Source organism: Sarcophilus harrisii, chromosome 2, assembly GCF_902635505.1.
Source record: "Sarcophilus harrisii chromosome 2, mSarHar1.11, whole genome shotgun sequence".
Classification (NCBI taxonomy): domain Eukaryota; kingdom Metazoa; phylum Chordata; class Mammalia; order Dasyuromorphia; family Dasyuridae; genus Sarcophilus; species Sarcophilus harrisii.
The window spans coordinates 620079496-620103600 of record NC_045427.1 but is presented as its reverse complement, the minus strand read 5'-3'; positions in this window follow the sequence as shown (position 1 = coordinate 620103600).

Sequence of the window (24105 nt, the reverse complement as noted above, 5' to 3'; positions counted from 1 at the left end):
AACTAGAGCTTCTAATCAGGCCCTCACAAGTCAGCAGAGATATTCCCCTCTGATTTGTGCCCCCAAAAGGAGGGAAAGCTGGGGTCCTCAGGGTCAGTAGCAAAAGCACTGCATTTGAACATAGATGACCTTGCTTCAAAACTGCCCTCAGACATTTTCCTGAGCATTAATCACTAGTCACTTTACATCTGCCTTTTTCAGTTTCCTCATGTACAAAATGGGAATAATAATAGGACTTCTTTCCAGGATTGTTGCCAGGATAATATGAGATTATAGGACTTGCAAACTTAAAGCACTAGATAAGTGTTTATTATTGTGTTTCTTTGGACAGGACACTTGACTTCATAATATCACAGTCTGTGATTTCTCCCTAGTTAAATTTACCTATCAATACTTTTTGTTTTTATATTATCTTCATTCCCAAATATATCCCCCTTCTCTTCTCTAAGCAGTGAAATAAGAATAATAAAAAGAGAAGCAGTTCATCCAAACCAAAGGCTACATCAGCTAAGTATGGCAGCATATGTGATGTTTCACACCTATAGTCCCTTCTCTGTAAAGAAGTTGGGGGAGCTCCTTGTTTCATTCCTTTGAAGTGAACTTTAAAGTCAGCACTGGGGATACAAAGGTATTAAACAACACAGTCCATGTCCCAGAAGGTTTACATTCTCCTAGGATGAATATGATATGGATACAAATAAACATAATACAAGGTAGATTGTGATGGAAGCCAAGGAGATGTAGAAAAAGTGCTTTCTGAAAAGGGAAAAATGCTTTACCCATGGGATTCAAGAATAGCTTTATGAAGGAGGTAAAACCTAGGCTGATTTTTGAAGGATGAAGGAGAGTCTAAGGGGTCAAGGTGAGGAGTTAATGCATTCTTGGCAGGGGTGATAATTCAGGCAAAGGTGTAGAGTTGGGAACCATTAGTTTGAGGAACAGTATTTGTTTGAAATATAAAGTGTTTTGGAGAAGATGAAATTAAGTCTGGAAAGATAAGTGGGAGTCATATTGTAGAGGAATTTAAATAGTAGACTGAAAGGTCTGTCTTTTATCCTAGAAGCAAAAGATTTTTAAGTAGAGGAGTTACATGTTCATCTATGTGTCTTAGGAATATTAACTGGGTAACTTCCTAGAAGATAGATTGGAGAGGGGGGAATGGAAGCAAGGAGACCACTTATGAAGCTATTCCAACAGTCCAGGTAAGAGTCATTGAGGACTTGAATTCGGGTAGAGGCATTATGAATAAAATGATTGAGAAAGATTTGAGAGAAATGAAGACATGATACATAAGGCTTGAGATGAAATGATTGTGAATGGGTAAAGGAAGGGAAGAATCAAAGGTGACCCTTTCGGTCTTGCCTATAGGGCTGGGAAGACAGTGGCATGATAAACAGAAGGAGGGATATTATGGGGAGTGCTGGGGTAAGAAGAGGAAAGATTATATGTTATTTTGGATGGGCAATGTTTGAGGTACCAGAAGAATCAGAGGCTGTTGGAGGTATAGATCAGGAGCTCAATGGGGAGTTGGTAGATATATCAATTTGGAGGGACAGCTATGTGCCATAGTGGATAGAGTGGCAGGTCTGGAGTCAAGGAGACATATATTCATGAACTCAAATCTAGCCTCAGAAACTGATTAGTGTGACCCTGAACAAGTCACTTAATCCTGTTTGCCTCAGTTTCCCTATCTGGAAAATGGGCCAGAGAAGGAAATGACAGAACACAGTCTTTGCCAAAGGGAGTCGTAAAGAGTTGAACATACTGAAACAACTCAACAGCATCAACAAAATGTCCATTTTGGAGTCATCTACATATAGATGACCAAGGAACCCATGGGAATGACTGAGACCCCCAAGACAGCAAGGGTAGCAAGAGGAGAGGAGACAGCTTTGACCCCCAGTGTGCAGGTAGAGAAGAATAAATCAGTAAAAGAGATTAAAGCATGTTTAGACAGATAAAAGGAGTCTTAGAAAAGAGCAGGGTCAAAAAACAGGGAGGAAAAAATGTGTGGAATAGCAATTCTTAGGTTTCTTTCATATTTTGATGACTTTGGCAGTCTGATGAAGGACCCCTTTCTCTGAATAATGTTTAAAAATGTGTAAAGCATACACAATTACAAAAGATGACAATTATGTTGAAATAAAGATTTCATTTTTCCATTCGTGTTCATAGACCTCCTGAGACCTATTCATAGACTCTGGTGAGGTCTGTGCCCTTCTTGATCTAAACAAGAAGGGAAGTGCCAAAGAAGAAGAATGCTGCATAAAGGTCAAGAAAGATGAGGATTGAGATCGCTTGAAGCTGAATCATGAAAAAGCTGAGATAGCCCTCTGAGACTAGGAGCTAAAAGAGCGTAAAGACTCTTCCTCCAAAAGGAAAGTGACCATATAGCAGCTGAAGGGTGGAAAGCAATAAAGGTGAGTAGAGAGCAGCAAAGGATCTATAAAAAGCAACTCAATTAAGTAGAACCAGAAGATGGTAGCAGAGAGCAGCTCAGGATCCTGGGAGAACAGCCCAGCTAGCAGATGGCATCATAGAGAAAAATCATTTGTCAATAGAAGAAAATAGTCTAGTCAGTTGATGACATCAACTGACTAGCAAATGACATCAAGACTTAGTAATGGTTGCAGTTGTAGCAGGATGAGTTTCCTTGGCTTCCCCATATCTGTGCCCTTTTCTACATGCTCTGTCTTCCACCAAAGATACAAGACTGCAGAAAAGTGTATTTCCATGTAGAGGGTAGTAGAAAGAGGACTTTTTCTCATCGTTAATTTTCCCGAGTTCCATTAATGTGTCTTCTTCTTTGAAATAACTTGTCTTCTACTTGGTCCATTGTAAATCTTTTGGAGAACTTAGAGATTTCTATTAAATACATTTAGTCTAAAAGAAATTAACCCTTATTTGGTAGGCTTTAATTAAACAAAGACCTTATGGTTTAACTTTAAATACGAGTGAGACCATAGAGAGACAAGAATGAGAGGGACTCCAATGAATAGGGGGGTCTATCCATGGTTTAGTTAATGGGAGAGTCAAAAGTTAAAGTGAAATGATCTTAAGGCTACAGCAAGAGTAAGAGGACTGTTAATCATGAGAGTGGCTACCTGTGGACAGAATATCTCAGTAATACCAGCTTTTTATTGCCGTTCTTCTTCCCATTTAAACTGGGATATTGTCCCTTGTTGGGACAATGGGCTCATCCCACACAAAGTTGCTCATGGACATAGAGAAGAAGTACAGCTTATCAGATAGGAGGTGGTGGTAGATCTAGAGCAATAACAAGAAAGTTTATATTGCCCAAACTAGAGGCTTGTCCAACTACCATACCATGTCCTACGACCATATGATTTTTAGTAGAAGTTTACCTGGAATGCTGGACTGAATATGTATGTGCTGTCTCCTCCATTAGAATGTAGGCTCCTTGAGGGCAGGGAAAGTCTCCTTTTGATCTAGAAGAGCTGCTGACATATAGTAAGCTCTTAATGTCTACTCACTTACTTGCCTGAACCCTGGCTTTCCTTTTTCACTATTATGGAGACTACAAAGTGAAGGGAAGAGTTTTCATCTGTTTGGCAGCCTGCCCCAAGAGACATCTGGGAAAGACTCCAAGGAGCAGATGGTGCTACGTCCACCACTCAGATGGTGAGGTACAAAGTGGCTGTGTTCCCTACATGCTGGGGAATTAGAGAAATTGAAGGGGAATTCAATTATAACTCCCCTGGAGATGGAGGAGATTTGTATCCTTTTGTTCATGGGTGCAGAGAAGGTTTTTTTTTTTTTGCCATTTGGTTCCTTTCTTTGCTATTTATACTGTTTTGTGTTTAATCAAATGCTTTGCTATAAGGGTTTATGTGAATTTGCCTAGCAATAGAGTAATAATGCACCAAGTGGGGGCTTAGGCCATGGGCTGAATAGTTACCACTCCAAAACAGCCTTGCTAAACCTGAGAGGGATATTCATTTGGACCAATAGTAGGATAATCTCTTAGGTCACTGGACACAACTAAATGGAGTGCCTGGATGTTATTTGAACCACAATTAAGACAGTACAAAATCTCTGGAGCATGTGCTTTGTCTGGATCTATAATGAGTTCATTAAGTTCTCAGAGATGTCTTGGTCAATAATAACCAGAGATGCAACAGTTTTATATTATGAATTAGAAACACATGGATGGATCGTGGGGATGGCGAGGAGTTACCAGGCTAGGCCAGGCCAGGAATGGCAGAAGAAATGGTACTTCATTTCCTTATAGTTTTCTAAAGCATGATGAAGTGGAATGAAGTAGAGTCAAGATCTAAGTTTGAATCAAAGAAACCTTGGGGGAAATGGAGCCTAACTTCTTTTACAGTTTAGGAAACTAAGACTGAGAGGACAAGGGTACACACATTGTTAATGGAAGAGATGGAATTTCAGTCCAAGTCCTTTGATTATAACTCTAGTACTCTTTCTTTTACACAGTACAGTATATATATTATTGTTTGGACTTAAGAAAATGCTAATAACATAGAATAAACTTAAAAGTATATTCTGTATACAATTTTTTATCCCAGAGAGCTGACACAAACATTTCCAAGCTGTTTATTAGGCAATACCTAACTGGCCATAGAGGAGGTAACTCCCTTTCCCCAAATGAATAAATACAAAGGAAGAACCAAGCTTGGTTGACACTAGGGAATCTGTGAAATGTTTAAAATCCAAGTAGGCTGAAGAAATCAAGAAACTCAGTTGTTAGAAGAGAGATTCAAGTTGACATCCAAGCTGTATCAGGAACAGATTATAAGGAGAACTAAGATTTGTCTTAATCAGCCTATCTCTCCAAAACCTTGATTTCTTTTAGGAAGTTTTTGAAGTTCTCTTTCTCCAATGCCTACATGGTGACATGATAGTTAATTTCAATCACCTTGCCTTAGGCTTAATTACTGCTTGGTTTTCACTGGGATTGACCAAAGTGAATCCCAAGGACCTTCCTACCGGTATAGGGGGATTTATTAAAGCCTGAATTGAATCCAGTGCTTTCAGAAGAGGGTTTTCTTGTGCATGGGGTAGAAATCTGTCTTGTTCACAATAGGTCAAAGCCAGATTCCTTTCTCCTCTTATAGTCCCCTACTTGCTAGAGAAACACCACACTCTGGATGCCTGAAAGCCCCCCATCTCTTCCAAGTACATTCTGTCCTGGGAACAAAAGATATTTGAGTTGGGGAAGCTGAAATGATGCCCCAGTAGAACCTGAAGTCCTTTAGCAAGTATGGTTCCCTTCAAGGATCGGACTGGTAAGGGTCCAAATGACCAGGAAGAAACTTGTCCTGTAAATAGCTGAGACCCAGGACTACAAGAGGTAAAGGTGAGAAGGTTGTGTATTCCAGGCATGAGGAACTGTCAGTACAAATGCAAGAAGACAGGAGATGGAGGGTCATGAGTGAGGAAGCGTAAGATGGCCACTTTTTAAATCTGTTGTCTATTAGGGATATTTAAAACTGAAAATGATAATTTTTTTGAAGGTGATATTCAATTACCTAGATTGAGACACATTTCTTAATGCCAGTTAATTTTGGGGAAGAGAGTATAAATCTTTAAATTAAATATATATTTCTATATGTCATTTGCCAATATTGGACTGAATATTTTTGTGTCAGTATTCATTACTGAAACATCATAATGAAAGGGGCCTAGAATTTTCTTTTTCTGTTTTATCTCTATCAGGTTTGGGCACCAGAACCATCAATTGTTCTTACAAAAATTATGTATTATATTGTCTTTATTTTTAAAAACAAAATCATATTCTTTAGTCATATGATAAGATTCATTTGTGAATCCATTTAATTGCAGTGCCTTTTTATGACATGATTTTTAAAAAGCCAATTTAATTTTATTCCTTCTGAATTTAACTATTTTGCACCTCTTATGAGTTTGAGTTTAGGTATACTATGCTTTAAAAAATATTCATCTATTTTCAATTTTCAGTACTGTTGAGATATACTTGTATTTAATGCTCTCAAATGACTTTGATTTCTTTTGCATTAACTGTGATTTTGTATTTTTCATGACTGATTTTAGTAATCTCATTATTCTTTCCATGTTTCAACTAAATCAAGTTTAACAAAACTAACCCTGGTTTTGTTTAGCAATTCAAATATTTTATTCTCTATCTTATTGATTGTCTTTTGGGAACTATTTTTTGTTGTTGCTTTTGGAATATTAATTTATATTCTTGCTTTTTAAACTGCAAGCTAATTAATTTTATCTTTTCTCCTCTTGTTAATATGAGTATTTAGGGTTATAAATTTGCCTTTGAGTATTGTTTTGATTGAATTGCATAGATTTTGATATACTTAATTATGGAGTTATTATCTTGAGGTAACCTGTTATTGTTTCTACAATTTGTTTTTTTAGACAGGAAATTATTCAATAAGTTACTTTAATATTTCCATGAAAGTCTGAATCTTTTGATTACATTTTCATTGATTATTTCTAACCTTATGGTGTTATTATTCTTAAATACAGAGTTTTAAATTTTTGCCTTTCTAAAGCTAGAATTTTTTTTTTTGAGGAAGATTGTAAGTCCAAAAGAAAAAAATGGTATATTTCTTTCTCTTTCTATTCTTCAAAGGACTCAGGATGTAAATCTGGAGGACTTTAGAGGTCCTTAGTAGAGTAGAGGATCCTTGGGTGTTAGAATTCTTACAAGGTACTAAGTCAGTGGAATTGATAGAGACAATGGTTGTTTAGCAGGGTGCTTAACAGTTCTCTAAATGTATTTGGTACTTATTAGAGTTCCACAAGATTTACACCTTTAAGAGAGCATATATAAGGAGGAGCCCACAAAAGGACAAGCCCATAGAAGCCCACAAGCCTACTCTCGGAGGCGGAGTCAGATTCATTCCAACTTCTATCTCTGTGCTAGCTGGAGACTCGGAAGGAGCTAGAGGCTGAAACTGGCAGAGGCAAAGGACTAGCAGCAGGAATCAAGGAGAGCTATAGGCCTCTAAGAAAGCTAACCGAGCCTAAGAAAGGACAAGACTTGGACAGAGACAATAAAGGATTTGGATTTTAACTCCTGACTGAATTTGAGGTGATTATTGAACTGAACTGAAACTAAGGTTTTCTCTAGAAGCTCCCCAAGAAACCTGCTCACAGAGAATATTATATTTTAGAGAAGAACATTACACTTGGGAAAATAAGGATAATTGTCTTGGTAATCATTTTAAAGGTAATAGATCTTGAGCCAAAAAAACCCAGAAGCCACTTAATTTGTTTTAAATGAAAAAATTCACACATATGTTAAAAGGGACAGAATTTGAACTTTTGTCTTCTGATTTCAGAATTACTATCCTTCTTACTGAACTATGATAAGTTTTCCGTGGACTTTCTTTGCCAGGTTAAATAAATCTCCTATACTTGGATATTATGAGAGCTGAGAGTCAATGAACTATAGATTTTTAGATAGGAATGACATTCTGCTATTCTGGGTTGGGTTCTAGATGAAGACATGAGTCAAAGAGAATTTCCTAAGATTGAAACCAATCCATTTTAACCCAGAGCTCTAGTTCTGGTTTGTGGGTTCTACATATAATTACATTTTGGGACATTAGGTGAGTTCACAGAATCACAGAATTTCAAACAGAAAAATACTTTAATGACAAATAAGTCCAAATGACACAAAATAAGTTCCCATCATAATGAATCTGACAATGATCTTCAGATTGCTGATGGTTCCAGGGGAGCCTGTCACCACTTGGGACCATCTGTTCCACTTTGGAGTAATTCTAAATAGCAGACAGTTTTTTTTTTCTGAAATAACTAAATTTGCCTCTTTTCAACTTTCACTTATAGGTATTGATGCGACCCTCTGGAACTAAAGTGTACTACTGTAATTGCTTTTCCACTTGGCAGTCCTCTAATATTCAAACACAGCTTTCCTGTTTTCTTTCCTAAGCCTTCTCTGTCCTGACCACGTACCATCCCCACCCTGATTCTTACAACCATTCCTCCAATTATATGAATGAAAGGTCTCACCACCCTAGCTGCCCTCCTCTAGATGTTCTCTAAGTTACCATAACTTTCTTAAATTATGTTATTGAAAACTGAACAGAAAAACAGAGATGTGATCTGTTTCCTCTTCCCCATTTCTTCATGTGCTTGATAGTATCATTCTATGATTTAACCGATTTAGTGACTAGTTGATAGCAATGGCAAAACCTCTACTTTTCAAAGTTCTTGATCCAGGTGTTTTAAAGCCTGTTTGAAAATTTCTTCCTTTGAGTCTCTAATGCTTCTAAACCATTTATAGGCTTTTAGTTTATTCCTGCTATTTTTCCAACCCAAAATTTGTTCTGAAGCTTTGGTCTTTCTCCAGAAATTGTTCAAAGATACCTTGCCTACAAATCTTTTGTTTCCAAAAAGAGCATGTAGCTTTATGTCTTCTGTGATCCATTTTATCATCTTCAATTTTAGATAGGCTATATTCCGATTTTTTCTTGTTCATTTCTGGTTTTTAAATAAAATTCTTTGAGTTAAAAAATCATGTGATTTTTTAAAGCTATCATTTTCATCTCATTTTAGCTAATAATTATATATGCCAGACACGGTGCTAACCACTTTACAATTATTATCTAATTTGATCCTAACAACAATCCTCAATCAATTGAATCGATCAATAAACATATATTAAGCACCTTCAATGTGCCAGGCGTTGTGCTAAGCACTGGAGATAACAAAAGAGAAAAAGTCAGTCCCTGTCTTCAAGGAGCTTACAATGAAATGGAGGAGACAACATGTAAACAAATATATACAAAACAAGTTATAACAAAATAAATGTTGTTATTCTTACTGAGTCATATCTGTCTTTTCATGACCCCATCTAGGGTTTTCTTGGCAGAGATACTGGAATTGTTGGACATTTCTTTCTCTAGCTCATTTTACAGATGAAAAATTGAGAGTTAAGTGACTTGCCCAAAGTCACAGAGCTAATAAGTGTTTGAGGCCAGATTTGAACTCAGGAAGATGAATTGTCCTGACTCTAGGTCTGGTGTCCTAATCACTCCGTCACCTAGCTACCTACAAAAAAATTAGAAAATAATTAACAGGAGGAAGGCACTGGTATTAAAAGGATTAGAGGAAAGTCTTCCTGTAGAAGATGAGAGTTTATTCTGGGACTTAAAGGGAAGTCAGGGAGGTCAGTCATTGGAACAGAGGTGAGTGACCCAGATTTGGGAAAAGATGGGGAGGAGGGGAAGAAAAGGAAAGAAAGGGGAGGAAGAGGTGCTAGAGAGAATACCTGGAACTAAGAGAAGAAATGTCTTATTTGTCCAACAACCTGGAGGCCAATGTCGGTGGATGGAATAATATCTGTTGGAGAATAAGGTATAAGAAGCTTGGAGAGACAGGAGAGAACTAGGCTATGAAAAGCTTTAAAAAACAAACAGAACTTTTTGTATTTTCTCCTGGAGACAATAGTGTAACTACTGTAGTTTATTGAGTAGGAGTGAGTGACACGATTGGACCTGAACTTTAGGAAAATCATGTAAGTGTTATTCCCATTTTATAGATGAGGAAATAGAGGTAAACAGAATAAGTGATTTGCTCAGTGTCACACAGAGCTAGTAAGTGTCTGAAGTCAGATTTGAACGCATCTCCAGATCTGCTACTCTAGCCTCTGTGCCACCTACTCGCAGATTTTCTCCTGGTTGTCAAAGTTCTGAAGTTTGGTGGTGACATGCCTGAGTAAATTAAATATAGTTTTTCCAAGTAAGCATTTTGGGAATCTTCTGTATTTGCAATACATCCTTCATTTGGGTATTTCTGGGAAAGTTATTTGTGCAATTCTCAATCCAGATATGGTACTCTATTATTATTTTTCCACACTTTTTTGGAAGCCTGATCCTTCTCAGATTTCCTTTACTTAATGTGTTCTGATCAACACTTTCATGTGTCACTCCCCAGTGTTCTCCAGCTGTTTTATTTTTTCTGAACTTGGTTTTGTTTTTCCACTTCTAATGCTTTTTTTTTGCCATTGGGTATTCTAATGTAATAATTCTGCTTTTCATTATTCCACTGGTGTTTTTATGTTTTCGGTATTGATTTCTAAACTGAGTTCCATCATCATCTTGTCCTAAGATTCTGTTGCCATTGGCTTTGATTTTATTTCCACTAATTCCATTTCTTCATTTAATTACTTCAGTATGTTTATTAATTTTATTGTATTTACTTAGCAATTTCTTGTTTGTCTCAGATGCTTCTATTGATGCTGTTTTAAAGCATCTTTCCTTTGATGATTTTGATTTATGTTGACATAATCCAAAATACATTTTTATTTCCCTAGATTCCTTTTTGTGAATTATTCATTATTTTTAGGTTTGTTTTTTAACTTAGTTTGAAGGATTTGGGGTGGTTTTGTTTCTTGTTTAGCATTTCCATTGCCATTTGGAGAAGGATATAAAGAAGGAGTCTCCTTTGTGACAAGGCAACCTAATGTCTTCCTGAAAGTTCTAATACCACTGTCTTCAGTGTGATTCTTCCAACTCAGGCCACCCACTTGTCAAAATTCATTGATTAATTCTAACTATGATGAAGATTTTTTTCATTATTTTCTTCATTTATTTAATCCTAATGTAGCCTAATGTTGGCCCAAAATTTGCTCCCTGGATTCCACACCACTGAGGAATCTGGTTCTATTTAATCTTATCTTGAATTTGGCTTCCTTTTTCCTTTCTCCTCCTTCAGTTCATAATTAAAAGTAGTGCTTAGCACAGTGCCTGGCACATGGCAAACACTTAATAAATACTTGTTGACTTGACCTGACTCCCATTTATATTTTGCTTTATGCCATAATATATGTTTTATGTATTATCTCATTTGAGCCTCATACCAACACTATGAGCTAGATGGTATCATTGGCCCCATTTTACAGATTAGAAAATGGAATCTGGGAGGGTTTGAGAGATGTAACAGGTAGACTCGCCCAATTAGTGAGTGGCTGAGGCAGCTTTTAAACTCTGATCATCTTGATTCTGAGTCTGGCACTATAACCAGTGGCCAACCAATAGGCAATATATATAATTAGCACCTCCCTTTCTGAGTCCTTTCCTCACATCATATCTTTAGAAATGAACAATATCAAGTAGCACCTTAATTCTTTTTTTCTTAATAAAACAACTTTCAATTGATGTCTTTTTTTTTACATCGTCATATTTAGTTCCAGTGTCCTTCCTCATCCTCCTTCCAGAGGATGGATAAAAACATTATAACAAATGTTTTTAATTTTAATTTTCCCCCAATTACATGTAATAACAAAATTTCTCATTTAATAGTATTTTATTTTTCCAATTTCATGTAAAGATAGTTTTCAATATGCACTTTTATAGTAGTTTAAGTTCCAAATTTTTTGTCCCTCCATCTTTTCTCTCCCCACTCCCCAATATAGCAAACAATCTGATATACATTATATAAGTACAATCATGTTAGTCATATTTCCATATTAATAATGTTGCATAAGAAGAATAAGAATAAAAGGGGAAACCACAAGAAAGAAGAAAAGAAACAAAAAAGTAGAAATAGTGTGCTATGATCAGCATTAAGATCCTATAGTTTTTTTCTTGGGTTGTAGATAACATTTTCCATCATGAATCTTTTGAAATTGTCTTGGATAACTGTTACTGAGAAGAGCTCAGTCTGTCACAATTGATCATTGCACAATGTTGCTATTATTGTATATGATGTTCTCCTGGTTCTGCTTATTTTACTCAGCATCAGTTCATGTAAGTCTTTCCAGGCTTTTCTGAAATCTGCTCATAATTTCTTATAGAACACTAATATTCCCTTACATTCATATACTACAACTTGTTCAGCCATTCCCCAATTGAAGGACATCTCCTCAATTTCCAATTCTTTGCTACCACAAAAAGAATTGCTATAATTTTTTTTACATATAAGTATTTTGTCTTTTTTATGATCTCTTCAGGATATAGACCTAGCAGTGGTATTGTTGGATTAAAAGATATATATAGTTTTTATAGCCCTTTGGGCATAGTTCCAAATTGCTCTCTAGAATGATGGGATCAATTTGCAACTCCATCAACAATGCATTATTGTTCAAATTTTGCCACGTTTTCCCCAGAGTTTCTCATTTTCTTTTTTTGTCATATTAGCTAGTGTGATCAGTATGATATGGTACCTCATGTAAAATCAATTTTGAATGTTCATTTTTTAAAATGTTGACTTGGAGATTCTTTCCTTCCCTCCTTCTCTTTCCTCTCTCCAAGATGGCAAGCAATTTGATATCAGTTATACATGTAGCACCTTAATTCTTAATCTTCCTTCATGTTAGAACCTTCCCTTTGTTGATTATTTCATTTGCTCTGTATATGTCTCGTATGTATAGAATTGTTGCTTCCATCATTTGATTGCAAGCTCCTTAAGAGGGGACTTGAGAGGGTCTATTGCATTTCTTTGCATCCCCAGCACTTAGTATCCCTTAGCACATAGTAGATGCCTAATGCATATTTATTGGCTGACTAAATGTCTGCAGATTTATTTACCTATTAGGAACTAAAGCCTTCAACCCAGTAATTCTACATGTTAAATTTAGGAGGATGCTCTATTTTTCCACCACTCCAGGGTGGATGTGATCTCCTCTGTATTCTCATGAACGTCATTGATCAATCTTCTGGGGTTGGGGTTTGGTCAGAGGGGTGGTGAGGAGAACTGAGTAGCAAGCTGGGATGCTGACTCTAGTCCTTGGTCTTCGCCTATTCTTTGACCTAGGAATAAATAACTACATATTTCTCATCTATGATGTCTAGACACAAGACCCATCTCTTGCTCCAGGATACACCTTGATCACTGGCTTCTAGAGCCTGTTCTTGGCTCTGTATACACCAATTCTTGCCACTGTCCTATGTGCCACAGCTTCTAGTTTAGACCCTTCAGTTTAGATCTGTTGCCACAACTACTGCAATAGCCTTCTAGCCAATCTCTCCCCATGCTAATCTGTTATCCATTCAGCCGCCAAAAACATTTTTCAAAAGTGTAGCCCATCTGTCCTCAGTGAACTTCAGGAAAAAATGTCTGGGATTCAGAACTCTTCATAATGGGGTCCCTTCCTCCCTTTCCAGTCTTCTTACTCTTGTACTTTTCCACACAGTCTTCAATGTAGGGACGCAGGACTTCTCATAGTTCCCCAAATTTGGCACTTCCCCATTTCTCTGTTCTGTAAGAGTTGATTACTCATACCTGCAATGTTCTCTCTCCTTATCTCCACTGTCTATGAACCCCTTGAGTTCTGTCCTTGAGTCAAGTCCCATTTTCATTGAGTCAAGTCCCATTTTCAGCAGGAATCCCTTGCTGGTTCTCCTAAATCTTTTCTTAAACCTTTTCTACTTGTGACCTCTTTTCATCTGAAAAATTTTTATACAATCCCAGAGATATAAGTAGTATAATAAGTAGACAAATCAAACATTTACTGACAATAAATCATGGTTTTACAACCCCCATATTCAGTTATGAATTTTTATATAGGGTCTTAAACTCCAGTTTAAGAAGCTGGGCTTTAAACGTTGTCTCCTCTACCAAAATGTATACTCCCCAAGGAGAGACACTGTGACTTTTGCCTTCCTTTGTATCCCCAGTCTTTAGCACAGTGCCTGGTGCATGATAAGTTCTGAATAAATTTTTAATGACTTACTGCTCCCTCAGCTTATATGTGCTCCCTATGGCTGCCAAGGCAGTGGGGCATTTTCTGTAGCATAGCTGGGCGTTGATGGTTCACATGCGGAAAAGCAGCCCGTAGGCAGTGGCTCAGTGAGCAAATGATGACTACATCCTATTCCTGCTTATCTTTCAGGTGATGATTCTTGGATTCTGTCAGCAGCCCTTCCAGGGCTCCCTCATCCCTCTCTCTGGATGGATCTCCATGGTAACGGCCCGGCTCTGAACTCAGCTTGGTCTCAGCATGTCCCATCAACCCTACCCGACGTTCCTGGCTGTGGCCACATGCCTAGCCTACTCTGACAGCGTGAAACACCTTTCTTTTATCTTTTTTTGTCTGATTTCATCCCCACAAATGTAATTGCTATAACTCCCGAGGATGTGAGATTTCCCACACCCCCTCGGGGCATTAAAAGCAGACACAGCGGCCTTGCAAGAAATATTCAGGTGCTTCTCTCCAGGCTTAGCTGGAGCATCCCCAAATTAAGAACCTCCTCCTGTGGGCCTGGGTGAAAGGATGACATGTGCTGGCTTACATAGAAGCCCGAGTATGGTTCTCAGCTTCCAGACCAGTCAGAAAAATTTTCTGCCTGAGTGGAGGAGTTGCCAGGATTTTGAACCCTGTGCCTTCTGTGTCTCAGACTACAGGCTCACAGCTTTGCGACTGATGAGCTGAAAGTAGAGTTTGCCGTTCCCCCCCTCCTCCCGCCAGCCATATAGATAATAGCCCCAAAAGCAAGACCTCTTATGACTAAAGAGGGCCCCCTGATGGAAAACAAAGCAAAAAGTTTGTCCCAGAGCTCTGTAGCACCGTTGGCATCTGAGACACTGTGTCCAGGGGAAAACTCACATGATAAGGGACACATATCTTTACCTCTTTAGCTCTCTCTGATACTCTGGATGCAGGTTTGTAAGGGCTAGATTCCAAGGAGCTGCAGTAGAGATCCATTCTCCCTTTGATTTTGTTGACGGGTTAAAGGATGATCCATTGGGGCTGAGGGGGTAGAACAACATCCTGGGGCGATGGGCTATCAACTGCCATATCCTTCCCATACTAACAGTTTTCTTCATTAACCTTCATTCTCCTGGAATCTCCCGAGACCTTCAATGGTCTCTTTCTACCAAGAAATATTCCCAAAATATTGAGATGCTTCACCATGGCCCTGACAACCATGGCCACTTTGATCCCTGGTGACCGTTAGTTAATATTCAGTTACCATAGAGCCTGGCCATTTCTGTTCTTTTTTTCCCCCATTTTCAAATGGACTTGCATGGAACCAACTGGTCTGTCTTTTTGCAAAATAGGCCAATGTCCTTCCCTAGGTACCAAACTTGTTCCTAAAAGAACTATATGGTTGGGACCAGTCTATCTACTTAGATTTCTTCTACTAGAGCACTTGGTTCAATCCAATCTTGTCCTCTCCTTTTTTTTCAAAGCTTGGGCATATGGAATAACTAGGTATATATTGGCAAGGTAACATGGAGGCTATCTTTATATGGAGACATTGCTTCATCAGAACACAAAGGGACTTTCAGCAAGATGGCAAAGTAAAAGATTGCTATTGAGTCCCCTCTATATTTTTCATTCTACAAGTTCCAACTATCTCTCAGCTCTGGCTCCCATGTTTCAATTTTCACATAACAGTGACTTCAATGGCTCCAAAGGGAAAAAAGAATGTTGTTAAATAACCAGGTGTAGTTATTCACCAAGGACCTTCTTTAGTCACCCTAAAATCTATCATAACCCAGAGGCTCCTCTTGGAAGTAATTTAACTATATTTCCCTATTTCTCAACAGGTCGAAGTTGATAAATTAAATTCTCATAGGTAAATAATACAAAGCAGGCAAGAGACTGAGGAAATATGCAAAAGGAAAACTCCTAATGCAATGAAGAAATATTGTGGAGTATTCAAGTATGAAAACACCAGGATGAGACTCTAGATATGAATAATTCAACAATAACTGAAACTACAATCCCCAAAGAAAGAAGAGAATGGTCACAGGAATCCTGGGAGTCATTGGAAGCCCTAATAAAAGAATTGAAGGGAGAGATAAAGAGAAGAATAGACCCCTCAGAGAAGAGGCAGGAAGGCTTTAGAAAAGCTGCAGACATAATGCAAAAAGGAATAGAGGAAATGCAACCCCAAAATTCAACGATGTAATAAATGTTAGAGAGAAGTCAAAAGACAGCAAAAATTGTAAGAACCTGTGAGACATCTGCTATCAAAAACAAGTGATCTGGAAAAAAGGCTGTGGAGACAGAATCTAAGAATCATTAATCTCTAGAATAGCTGGATGAAACAATCAAAAACTAAATACTATATTTCAAGAAATGACAAAAGAAAATTTCCCAGAAATATTTGAACCACAGGACAAAATGCCAATTGATGGAATCCATCCATCACCACAAGAGAAAAACCACAAAAATATCGTGCCCAGACGTGTGATTGTCGAATTTCAGGGCTCACATAGATTAAAGAAAAGATATTTCAGCTGACTAGGAAGACAGGTCACATACCAAGGTAACCAAATTAGAATTATGTTGGAATATATATCAGTTACATAAAAGGAAATGTAAAATTGGAATAAGTGATGATAAAAGCAAAGAATTGATCGATCAGATATTACATAAGCATCTACATGATACCAAACACTATAACAGGCAATGGGGATAGAAAATTGAGACATTTTCTATCCTCACAAAACCTGCAATCTGTAAGGAAATATGGCAAATATATATATACCTACGTGATATAGAACATTTTTATTTTTATGAGAGGACAGGACTCACAGATGTGGGGAATCAGAGATACCTTCGCAGAATGATGCTCTTTAGTTGAATCTTGAAAAAAAAATTAGAGATTATATTAGGAGGAGATGTGGAAAGCATATTTTCTAGGCATGGCAGCCAGCTAGTGTAAAGGAATAGAAGTAGGCAATGTAGTATTATGAGAGAAGTACAGTAAGAATAGGTAGGCTGGATCACAGTGCATGAAAGGGAATTGATGTGCAGCACAACTGGAAAGATGGTTTGGGACCAGTCTATAAAGTACATTTAATGCTAAACAGGGGAGTTTTTACTAGAGGTTACTGAGTAACGTAGTCAGACCTGTGCTTTAGGAAAATTACTTTGAGAGCTGGGCAAAGGATGGAGTGGAAAGGGAAATGAGGCAAAGAGACCAGCTAGGATGCAATTGAAATAGGAAAATGGCTCACACTGATGTTCATCCTGCAATAATTTGTCTTGCAAGATTGAACATAATCCTATAGGAGAAAAAATGACTTTAATATGATTGGATGATTTCTAAGAATTTCAATTTTTTACAAAAGTTGAGCAGAGTCTTTAAAAGATAAACAGAAGATAAAAGAATCTTTAAAAAGGTAAATGAAAGGGGCAGCTAGGTGATGCAGTGGATAGAGCACCAGCCCTGAAGTCAGGAGGACCAGAGTTCAAATCTGGCCTCAGACACTTAATACTTCCTAGCCAGGTGACCCTGGGCAAGTCATGAAACCCCAATTACCTCAGCAAAAAAAGGTAAATGAATGGGCTAAGTGAAATTTAAATACTTACATCCCCAAAAGAGAAGATGAGTATTATCTCTCTAGAGTCCTACCATCTCTAAAATTCTGTGAGAACAGAGAGATACAAATTATGTGTCTGAGTGTTCAAAAAAAGGAAAAAGAAGTATAGGGAGGACTTTATTATATTGTCCAATTGGAGAGCCATAGGCTCTCTTAAAACAGAGGCAAGTTGGGGCTTAAAAGGACTAAGGTTCTCATGAGTCCACTTTCATGTGGGTTGAGAAAAGGAAGGTTTTAGAAAAAGATTGTTGTGTTTAAAGTACTGTTGGGTAAGTAAGGGACTGAACTGTAACAAGGTAAGGGAAGAATGTGGGTTGGAGAAGGGGAAAGGGATTGTCTCAAGTAAAGTACTAGAGTTATAGAGCATTGCTTCTTAAAGAAGGAAAAATGCAGAAGATGTATGGATTTGTATCTGGACTGATAGAGGAAGAGTAGGGGAGGATACTAGAACTGCATAGAATAAAATGCTAATTTCATTCTTTTTGATACTAAAGAGAAAAGGAATGGGGCTGCTGAAAAAAGAAATATAGCAGAATTTGATGGCAAGGAAAAGCAAACAAGCTTAAAAGACAAAATTGTGAATATAGAATGAAATGGATTTTCCAAAAAAGTGTAGGAAGGGAGCAGAATGGATTAGAAAGCAAACCCCCAAAACTTGCTGTACAAGGGTGGTTTGCTATCCTAATAAGCGACTTTTGAAAAGGACTGAAAACTCCTTAGGAAATTGTGCTGTTAATATGCCTTATTCCAAGCTAAGTCCTGACATGGTCTAGAAAATTGGAATAGTCTACTCCTGAGATGGAGCCCTCTGGAGCTCCTGGATCTGTTTGTTTGCAGTTTAATCTTTGCCCAGATTGTGGTATAATAGATGCTTCCAATGTAATCATTCTTGTCTAGACTGGTCCACAGTCTACCACACTTTGCCCTTTACTTTCTCATGAAAAATACATATAGTAGAGTGCAATTATATAGCCTAGGGAAAGGAATTCTTCCCAGTGAAGAAGGCTGACTTCAAAATTTTAGAAGTGTACAGTACTTTAGAGATTATCTAGTCTACCCATCAAGTGTCACAAAGGAGGGGCCCAAAACCCAGAGAAGTCATGATTTCCTCATGATCCCCCAGAGTCAGACCCTCAGAGGAGTATGGGATCCAGTTCTTATGAGTAATGACCACATCAGTGTTTTGAATCTGCAAATCAAACACAGATCCAATGAGCTTATTTTTTAAAAGGTGGTTTAACTTCTTTGTAGACTCAGGAAACAAGATTTTGCTTAACCATCCCATTATGCAAACTCAAATTCTAGGGTTATGATAGAAGATGGGACATTATTGAGTATACCCTAATCACTCCTAAAGTCTGAAAAACTTGCAGTTTCCCTACCCCAGCCTATGACTTCAATGAGGGTAATCTCATTTTAGAGCATGTTTGCCCAATGTCATCTGATTTCCTTCTACAGGAGTCAGCTCCCTCGTTGGAGGCAGAGTCCCTTTCTTCTGTATGTTTCTTCTGGAGAAGGGTGGGTAGAAGAAGCCTTGACTCTGCCACGTGTTGGAAGCAAGCATATGAGCTTATGGAAGAATCTTCTGATGACAAAGAACTTTTATTGGCCCTGGACCCAACATGATGGATATTTCCATGTTCAGTCACCCCCTGTCTCAGTGATCCAGAAGCCTAAAGGACATTTACACCTTTTCCTTGCATCACAATTTGGGATCCACAGTGACCCTGAGATGCTTTATGGATCTACCCTATCCCACCATTAGTTTTGCTATCATAGTTGTGGTAGAGATGCTAAAATTATAAGCTAGCTTTCCTGTTCCTGCTCAGGAAACCCTACTGCCACAAAAGGAGTTAAATCTGTTTTTTTTCCCCAGAATATATTCCAGCAAAGTGGCCTTTGTGCATATACTGTTTCTGACTGAAGTTTGGAGGTTCTTTCATACCTCCAGGTAGCTCTTCTTCTTGTACAAGACACATCTTTCCATTACTTTCCATTTCTTTGTTCTCATCCTTGGACCAAGAGCCAAACTAAATGGAGCAACTGAACACTGGAACAACATGTCTGTGTGAAAGTCTCAGGATTTGGGATCTCTCAGGAAGTACTTGGGCCAGAGATCCATTTAGAGGCTTCTATGAAGAAGCAAAAGAATCTTAAAAGAGATTACTGAATTTTTGTTTGGAATCATAGATTCCATAGAATGCACTTATTATACGCTTGTTGATTGATTGGTGTCTTATTGGATCGCGTATGTACCCTTTTTTCCTGAACCTTCATCCAAAGCATTCCACTTTCCCCTACTTGAAATTATGGATTATGGAATAAGGAATGCAATTAGGAAATCAGGGTAATTTATCCACGAGGCAGGGAGGCAGTAGCTATTTTCTATAAGACAGATATGAGTCTATGCCCATAAACAGCAAATGAAAGTATAGATGACTTGACCTTTTAGGCTGCCATTGGGCCTACCAAGGTAATTGAGATGTATGTTTTAGAAGCAGGAAGAGCAAGTGAGGGATTGGATTTTAAGTCAGCTCTCTCCCTGTGCAACCTTAAGGTGTTTGACCTTTATAGGTCTGAGTTTCTTCACCTGCAAAATGGGAAGGGGCTGGATTAGAGATGTCCCAACTAGCATCCCAGAACTGGATTCTTATGTCCCAACTAGCCCTAAAGCTATGAGTCTGTGATCTTTAATTCAACTCTATGAAGTCTGATTAATGAATGGATCTCCCTAGGTGTCGGTGTTTGCATTTCCCTATGTTGTATGTCCCTGAGAGCAGAACACAGCAAAGCCTCAAGAATTATAACTCTGTCTTTCCTGGTTTTATTTTAATTTTTTTCTCATGTGTCTATGCCAGAGGCTGTGGGACCCTGGTGCTCATATGTCTTGGGATTCTTAAAACTTGATAACTCAAGCCAATAAATTTAATTCAATATAATTTGGGGTGGGGGAGACAGATGTGCTTTATCTTAAAAAAGGCTGTCTTAGTACTGATGATAAAGATGGGCTATGTTAATGCTAGATTTGTTTCAACTAAAAGATCTTTCTATGTCTCCTTTTTTCCAGCTGTGACAGTTTAGAGCTTAATGAGGCGACAGTGTGACATAGCCTCTAAAAACATTTAAGGTGACAATAGGTTCATTAATACAGATAGGTGATGCAAGGTTGTGAATGTTGAAAATTGCCTATGCATATGTTTTGAAAATAAAAAAGCTTTAATAAAAAAGTAGAAGAAGGTGCTGGTCCTCTTATCTGATGTCTTGGTTAGATCCCATCTGCAGAAGTGGATTTTAGTCTCAGAAGTTTAGGAAAGACATTTGACAATTGAGAGCAGGATGTCCAGGGAACTTAAAAAGCCAGCTGAAGGAAGTGAGGCTGTTTGATACAGAGAAGAGAAACTTTAAGTAGAACCTAATCGCTTGTGATCACATATTTGAAGCTTGTCATAGAGAAGAGGAATTGGAATGGTTTTATTTGACTACAGAGGAATAGATGGAAGTTACAAAAGGACAGATTTTGGATCCATATAAGGAGAGAAAACTCCCTCATGATGAAAAGCAGCATGAGATGCCTCAGGAAGGAATGAATTCCCTGTCTTTGGAAACCTTTGAGATGTTATATGAATGTCACATATACAGCAGAAATGTAAGTACCCATCACACAAAACGTGGAGGTGTGTGTATCAATGGAGGTTATACATATGCCCACTGGGTTTGTCTAAATGCAGCTCATGGGGAGACTAGAGCAAATTCAGGGATCTTGTTCCCCCCTCTTCCAGGTTACTTTGATTCCTGCCTGGAAGGATAGTACAGGAAACACAGGGATAATCACTCTGCTTTCTTTAGGAAGAGGGGGTGCCATATTAGAATTAAATCTATCAATCCCCCTGAACATGAATAGTTTAGGGGGAATCATTTTTCTTAGGTTTAAGTTGCATTCTTAGTCACTATCCTTTAAAGGTGTCATCCCACAGACAATGATTCTGTGAGCATCAACTTCAAGTGAAGCACAAAATTAGGGAGATGTATGCTCACCAGAGGTGTTTACTGGTGTGACAAAGGATGTTGTCCTACACTTAGTCCAGATGATAGTGGGATGCATGACAGATGGTAAAGCTCTCCAGATGTTCCTATTGCAGAATAACATCGATGTTAATATTGATTCCACCATGTTCTGTAATGCTGTGAGACCTTCTCAATAAGATCTGGCCATGAAAAAAAAATCATTAAAAAACGAAATTAGCCATTCCAATCCACACGGGAAAAACAAAGTGGATAAAGAATGCCATTGGGTAAGTGATCCATGGGATTATTTTATCAGAACAGATCTTTTAGAGAGGTACAGCAGATGAACAATGGGAAATATACTTCTCAAAAAAACTATGACAGAAAGCTTGCCCGAACATTACAATGGGATGAGTTCTGAATTGAATAGGAGAAGAGAATGGATTGGATTGTGTTGAGAAAATTATATGGTATTTTCAATTTAAAAAACAACAACAACAGCTTGACATTGTGCATAGAGCATTAGATCAGAAGTCAGGAAAACCTGGAATCAGATTTTACCTGTTGCATTAACTAGCTGTATTGTTATAAACTTGTCTCTGAACATTCATAAACTTTTTTTCTTTATCTGCAAAATATAATACCTACAGTATCTACTTCACATAGTTGTTGTGAGGTTTAAATGAAATAATATATGCAAAAACACCTTGGAAATCTTAGAAGACTAAAGCAATGTCATTTGAAATAAATGATACCAAGCTACTCCAAAACCCATTTTACAAACCAATATTCTCCCAGGATTGCTGTATGATTGCAAATTATAGAACACAATGATATCATAAGAATCCAAATTACAGATGACTAAGAAAACAATGGAAAGATGAATAGCAAATTGCAGCACATTGCCAGGAATGACTGGTGTGGGAGAAGGGGTGTGAAAGCTTCAAGAGACATGCAGCATAGGGGATTGGAAAGATGGATGTGAGTTCAGTTCTCATGTTAGTCGCTTAGTACCTGGGGGATCTTCAGCACGTCACTTCATTTCTCTGGGTCTCTGCTGTCTAATCTTCAATGATGGTTTTAGATTATATGGATTTTGAAGTTCCTTCCAGTTCTAAATCTGTGATCCAAATATGAAAAAAAAAAAAAAAACAACCTCAGAGTGGGCTAATCATGGTGCCAGAATGAGAAAGTATACATGGCCCACGTGCTACAGTATCAGACAGGGGTAACTTTTGTGTTAAAGACTTTCATAAGAATGGCTCAAAGGATCCATGTACACATACAGAGGTGGAGAAAGTCTCATTTCTTTGGCTCACTGCCCCAGCCCAGATAATCTGGAAACCTCACTGTCTGACACCATGCAGGGTGTGGTCTCCAATTCCTGTTTCAAGCAAATGGTTCACAAGATTCCAAGCTTATTTTTAGAGCAAATAAAACACATTGGGTTTAAATAGAACTCACGGGAAATGAGGTCATTTATTTGTGGACAATGGACTCCTGTACCACCTCAGTCCTTCTTATGCTATGGCTCAGCTCCCAAATGATATTATCGCTTGTGTCATTCTCCAGAAGGTCTCCTGAGATCCTGTGCTCACTCCCCACGATTTTTGGGCCATCCGTAATAGGTAGGTGTCCCAGTCCCATTGTTCCCGCCATAGTTTCTCTGCTGTGTTGCTCATTTCTCCATTAATCCCAGGCAGAAGTTATTTCTGTTTGTATGAGGGATATTCTGGAGCTCCCTTATCATAGTGGAGACCATTGACCTCTTTCCAGTTTTTAATACAGTGCCAAGAAAAGGCCCATACTACAGATTACTCCAGGAGTTCTGTTGGCCTTTGATCTCATAGAAGGGGTCAGAAAACTACTTCCCACCTCAGGGTTTCCAAGTACATCTCCATCCCTGACTTCAGTTTGGAGCAGTGTGCTTCCACAGCCATCGGCCATCCTTTGTCCCCTCATATGGAGCAACATGCGGCTTACCTGCCCCAGGACCCGCCAAGGGTATGGATATAGAGGTTGTCCTCCCTCTAAAATTATCCCTTAGGACCCCACGAGTCTCTCTGGGATCAACTGAGCAGATTCATTCAAATTGTCAGGGGCTACTTCCCTTGAAACTCACAAAACATCATAGAATTTATATTTGGCAGGAAATGAAAGGTCATTTAGGTCAGCCCCTCACTTTAGTGAATAGGAAACTGAGGATAAAAACATTAGTGATTTGCTCAAATTCTCATACACAGATTAAACGCAGAACTGACATTGAACCCAACTTCGTCGACTCCCCTTCCAGAGGTCTTTCCATTGTCCCCCAGTGATTTCATTCTCCAGACTCGGTTCTTTCTACTCACCATCTGCTTTGTCCCCCACTTCATAAGCTCGTTGAGGGCAGGGACTGGCTTATTTGTATTTATAACTCCAGTGTTTAACATAGTGTCTGGCACACCGTTAGCACTTAATAAATTTAGATATTTTTCCGTCTCTGCCTCTGTCTCTCTCTCTCTCTCTTTGTCTCTGTCTGTTTCTCTGTCTCTTTGTTTCTAATGTCTTTCTCTCATCTTTTCCTCTTCCTCTACTTCTCTTTCCCTCTTGCCATCACTCTGTCTCTTTCTTTCTCTCTCTCTGTCTCTCTCCCCCCCTCTTTTTATTTCTCTCTCCCTGTCTGTCTGTCTCTCCCTCTCTGTATGTCTCTGTCTCTGTCTCTCTCCCCTCCCTCCTTCCTCTGTCCCTCCCTCCTCTCCTCTACTATGGTAACCACTATTAAATTGTAAGTTCCTGAAAGGCAGGGACTGTCTTTTGATTTTCTTCATATCTCCA